Raw genomic sequence first — 6,000 nt, forward strand, 5'->3', positions numbered from 1 at the left:
ATGTAGGTACAAGTTACATACAAGATCAGTACGGTCGTCACAAAAGGTACAAAACATGCAATTACCGGTTCATAAAATATGTACAGACATAACTTTTAACGCCCTGTATTCATAGAAATATGACCACTAAAGTATGCAAAATGTAACTAGCACGGCCATGAATATTGAGCGTGGCAATTAAACAGATCACTCAATAATTGAGATCACAAATTCCTCAACGGCAAAGGAATGCGCGTTGATGTCTTTTACTCTACGAACGCGAAGTTGCGCGCGCGCATAACTGAACGTTTTCTCTCGTATATCCATCATAGAGAGATAAGCTCACTCTATGCACAGTTAAATGATCACACGGCTTCAGATAAAGTACTTGAAAGTACAGATATAACCATCAAAACAACTTTCTAGTTCATCGACTTTAGCAGGTGTTTATAACTGCAGTTCACAACGTTCCTTCATAAACTCTCAAATACATAATGTGTGAAATTACTATTATAACGTTTATACATAAAACATAATGTAAAAGACATACACATTTCTCTGTACATACAAACAAGTACCTACAGACAGACTTACGCACACATACATAGCACAATATTTTTAGTTTTAACCACAAATAGGTATAACTCACCATCGTGGCCATTGATTTAGACCAATTATAAACACATTTCTTGGTCCAGAGCACGGTTATTACATACACAGGCGGACAAACAAAAAATATCAATCGTAAACCACTTTACATATGCACTGGTTTGAGTGTGTCACATCACTAGTTACGTTTATCACTTGAGTACATCACTATTTTGACTTCTAGAAGTTCTGAAGTCGTTTTGTGAAGTGTTCGGGGGATGGTGTTAAGTTTGTAAGTCGATGGTAACGTTTTGCGATGGCATGCGCGTACGCAGCCTCTGAACGACTGACTGCCGGTTGGGGGGGCTGCCAGCCTTTAGTTGTGTTTTCTACTGTGGAAAGTTTAGTGTGCTTTTGGGTGGAAAAGCTTCTATGACTTTATTGATACAAAATGTGGTTTATAGAGATAGCATGTTTGATAGTTGTACTGGAAAATTTGTTTTGAAGGGTGTTATATTAAATTAGTTTTTGTATTGGCGACTGATACTGTATACGTTTTACTGAGCCAAGGTATTATAGAAAATAATAAGGAACGTCTTTGGATTTTTCTTTCTTTAACCGACTTCTTTAAGTAATATTACCTATTGATTTTGTTTCTTTAAAGTAAACTTTTTAAGCATGTTATTTTAAAATCAACACGTGCACATACTTATTTTCTTACAGAGCAAATATAAAAAATTCTCTATTATCAAAACAATTTCCTTAAGCATCTTTAAACAATACAAGGCTTTATCACAAAACCTACCTTAAAAGTAAAATCCTCGTCGCTCTGGCAACACCACACGAGCCTCCATTGTATCTAAAGCGAGAGAACCTATTCACTCTCTCACTCCGCCTCTCGGAATGTGACCCGCTATCACCTTGAAGGCCGCAAGCTTTGAAACTCAATGAAAATAAGAGCTTTTTAACTTCAACACAACTACAAAATAATAATATCGCTCATTAAAAAGTATTAATCACTGATGTAATATAGAGCTGTATTTTTCTATAGTTGTAAAGTTATATAGGGGGTGTATCAGCTTTGTATATATTTAGTTTCTGGTCATGCCGGATTCCCTAGGTTGCTGGCTTGTAAACGCTTGGTAGCTTAGCAACGCGTATAGCGTACGGGAAGATGGATTACAGTTCGATTCCCGAGTTTATACAACGTTGATAGTTTGTAAGAATGGTTAAAAGTTTAAAGGAACAAAATAAAGATGATAATAAGAATTTTCATAAAAATAGAGTCTTTATAGAAAGATGAGAATTCTTATAGAAAGAAAGACGATAAAGTACATATTTCAAAACATCTTTTACGTGCAAATATATGTAAGATTCCTAAACCACAAAATGGACCTGTGCTAGATATTGTCTGGTATCCGATCTCGGAAATAAAATTGATTACACATCAGAGGGCTAAAATGAGAAAATATTAACATCAAGGTATATTTCTCGTATATTTTAGGAAATATTTTATTCAAATATTTACATAATATTTACATTAATTTTAAGAATTAAAAATAAACTTATATATACAACTTAAAACTAATACATAGCATCAAAAAATTGCTCCTCATCGCTGTCACCGGGTAATGTACCCAGAAGGCTGGCAGCATTGCCACGTTGGATGGCAATGCTCAACCTCTGTGCGAAATAAAAGCCAGCCCTTGGGTCACGAGAAGTGTCAACAAGGCGCTTAGAAATTTCCTTTGCAAGCGCGTGAGCACTCGGACCCCACGGCCCGAGAGTTTCAACCCCAAACGGCTCAAACATGTAATTCCCGATAAGGCTACTATATTTGCGCCGTTTGAGGTCTTCTGCTTGTGAAGCGGCGGAGCCGACACAACACGCAGTTCTAGGAAGATGGGATGGCGCAAGAGTGTCGACGCAGGTCGCGTCCCACACTAAAGTCCTACCCATCTTCCACGGAAATAGCGACATGCCGTCTGGTCTCTTGCCATCGTCGCGTGCCAAACCATTTGGTTCAAGTACGGCTGGCACGCCGACGGCAACAAGAGCCCGACGGATCACGTCGTTGATATTCGCATGTCGTGGTATGCGGCCCGCACTCCGGCTGCACGACAGGCCGTGGTGACCGAGGCTGTTGACAGCTTCCCCGCAGTGGCAGCGGTGAGGAGTGCAGCATGAAGCACCCAGACGCAGGCAGACAGCGAGTCTGAAAGTGGTGTCGTCAAACATGGTGCCTATGTTTGCCGACGGAAATGCGTGAAGCCAAAGACCTGACTCCCATTCACCCACAGCCAGTAGGCGTGCTCGCTCCGCAGAAGTAATTGACGTATCAATGAGATTTTTCCGTATTACTCTGCAGAGCGGCTCATCCCACATATATCTCGTATATTTTTAACCATCTCAAAAAGCAAGCTCACAGTTTTTCACCTTATAACTAGTTATAACCATACTTTAAACTTTTTCATAATAATACGCAAGTAACAATGATAAAGCCACTTCCTCAATTAAATACCATAGACACGAGCTAGGAAATTATAAAAAGAGGTTTTGCGTAATTTTTGCCGACCGCATAATGTAGCGGATGACTGAGCTTCATCTCGCTGGCTAATCTAACCTGTGTTGTTACCAGTATATGCTGTTTGGCTTGAAAAGATATTATGAATATTTTTAAATGATTCCTTTGGAAAAACAGCGTGCATAATAGTCGAAATTCAGTATGGCTACATATTTTTTAAATACAACTTTATCTTAGAATTCTAAATCGATATACTTAACTAGATACCTATAACTCATTGTATATGTATGTGTAGTTTCAATGTCTATGTATAGTTTCATGGCCCTCAATACGTACCTAAGATTGTGCTGCGCAGAAACCAATTTTAAGATATCAGTCGGTATCTTCACATGCGCCTATAACTTCAGTAAAACATAAAATACAGAATCGGCTTACTTTTATTTAAAGTTATTCAAATGCATTATACATATACAAGCTGTTGATTTGCATCCGTGCCATATTCAAGGACGTAATTATGCTAATGATTCTCGACCCAAATCAACAAAAAAATTGGTAGGTAATTTTTTTTTTTTTTTTTTTTCGGAATTCCGTCAATTTCATCTAGCCGTATTTAAACTTGGCGCGTGTGTTACTGGCCTTAAAACCGTGCTGCGCCCTCACACAAACGCAAACACAAAGCATACGCAACGATTATTCATAATTTTCATTCATAAAATTGGATTACTTCTGAAATACTACGACATTACAATGACAAAAAAGCAGTGCATATTAGCTATTTCCCGTCTACTGTAATTCCAATCGATATTTACGTATTTTATGTCCTCCTCCTGAAGTATGGCACAAATGCAAATCAACACCTTGTATAGATACTTAGAGTAGGTAAGTCGTCTTAGGGAGAAATTAATAAATAATGTACCTTACTTATATATATCAACAAAATCGTATAGATATTATGGTACTTGAAAGAGATTGTGAATTTCGAATTGTTGCTGAAATTATGTCTTTAACACATCCAACAAAAAGATGGCCAAAAAATAAAACCGTCTAAAAACTTCCCAAGTAACATATATTTTATCCCGGTACGAACAGTAAAGTTAACTAATACAGTAATATTTAAGTTGGGTTTGGGTCTCACTTGTGTAGGTAGTTTACGGTGAAAAGTTAAAACTCCTACAATAAATAGAGTAGCAATGAATAACGCTAAATATAAACTAAGAAACAATAAGGCGCACCAATAGAATCTTAAGTCTTTGGGTGGCTTCTTCTCCCTCTTCCTTTCTTTTATTATATTATTATTTAAACATTTTTTCATTAACATCGCGACCCTGCTTCATTTGATTGCAATATTCTAACGCGAATTTTATTTTAGCATAGTTTTATGAATTTGTTACAAAAAATAGTAATAGTTACCAGCCGTGTTAGAGCCTAATGGACTGGTACGTGACGATGGAAAGAGGCCTGGGGCCCGATTCTCCTAAGTTAATATTGTCAAAATCGAATAGAAATTGAATCGCAATATGATCGCAATAGCAGTTTTAACCTTATCGGGCATTCAGGGGCCCGATTCTCCTAATTTTACATAAGCAACATTCGATTGACGTTCGACTCGATTCGACTGAGATCCGATCCCGACTCGATTACGATTGAAGCGTATGTGGCATTCCGCTATTTTTTCTTTGAAATAAACGTTTTTATCCTTTTCTGTCATTCAATAATGAATCATTTTGTCTGCAAATGATTTACGATTGCAAAATGATTTTACAGCAAACTACCGTATAGACCAAAATTACCAAAATAGCACACCAATCGCACACCAATCAAATGTCAATCGAATACGATTGGTCTTTTATTAGTAGCAGAATGCCCGATATGGTTAAAACTGCTATTGCGATCATATTGCGATTCGATTTCTATTCGATTTTGACATTATTAACTTAGGAGAATCGGGCCCCTGCTACTAGTATAAGACCAATAATATCGTATTCCAATGACATTCGACTGATTTGCGATTGGTTTGCTATTTTGGTGATTTTGGTCTATACGGTAGTTTGCTGTACAGTCATTTTGCAATCGTAAATCATTTGCAGACAAAATGATTCATTATATAAAAGGATAAAAACGTTTATTTCAAAGAAAAAATAGCGGACTGCCACATACGCTTCAATCGTAATCGAGTCGGGATTGGATCTCAATCGAACCGAGTCGAACGTGAATCGTATGTTGCTTAAGTAAAATTAGGAGAATCGGGCCCCTGATGGTATGATGTTGTTGCCATGGAAGATGGGTAGGCCCTTGGTATGGGATGCAACGTGCGTCGACACCCTGGCGCCATCGCATCTTCCCTGCACGGCAGGTCATACTGGTGCGGCTTCTGCTTCTGCAGAGACCACCAAGCGGCGCAAGTATAGTAACCTTATTGGGAACTATAGTTTTGAGCCGTTTGGGGTCGAAATGCTCGGACCATGGGGCCCGAGTTCTCGGGCGCTGTTCAAGAAAATAGCGAAAAGGCTTGTCGACGCTTCGCGTGACCAGAGGGCTGGCTTGTTCTTTGGACAAAGAATCAGCATTGCCATTCAACGTGGCAATGCAGCCAGTCTTCTGGGCACGTTTCTGGGGGACAGCGATGCGGAGGAGTACTTCGACGCTTAACCCTTAGCTGGTTTTTGGTTTTGTTTTGTTATTTTCTATTCCCTTTTTTATTTTTATTCTTGATTGTACGTAATAATTTAGTTTGTAAATATAGTATTAGAAGTAGAATAGTAAGTTTGTATATAAATGTATTTTAAAGATTCAATTAATAAAACTTTTATCTTAGTAATAGTTACCTAAGTGAATCGGAACGCCACCCGTTGCTAAGCAACAGACAACTGTCACTTTGTTTGACTTTGACATAAACTTGTTTACCAACG

This window comes from Helicoverpa zea, chromosome 19 (assembly GCF_022581195.2).
Source record: "Helicoverpa zea isolate HzStark_Cry1AcR chromosome 19, ilHelZeax1.1, whole genome shotgun sequence".
NCBI lineage: Eukaryota > Metazoa > Arthropoda > Insecta > Lepidoptera > Noctuidae > Helicoverpa > Helicoverpa zea.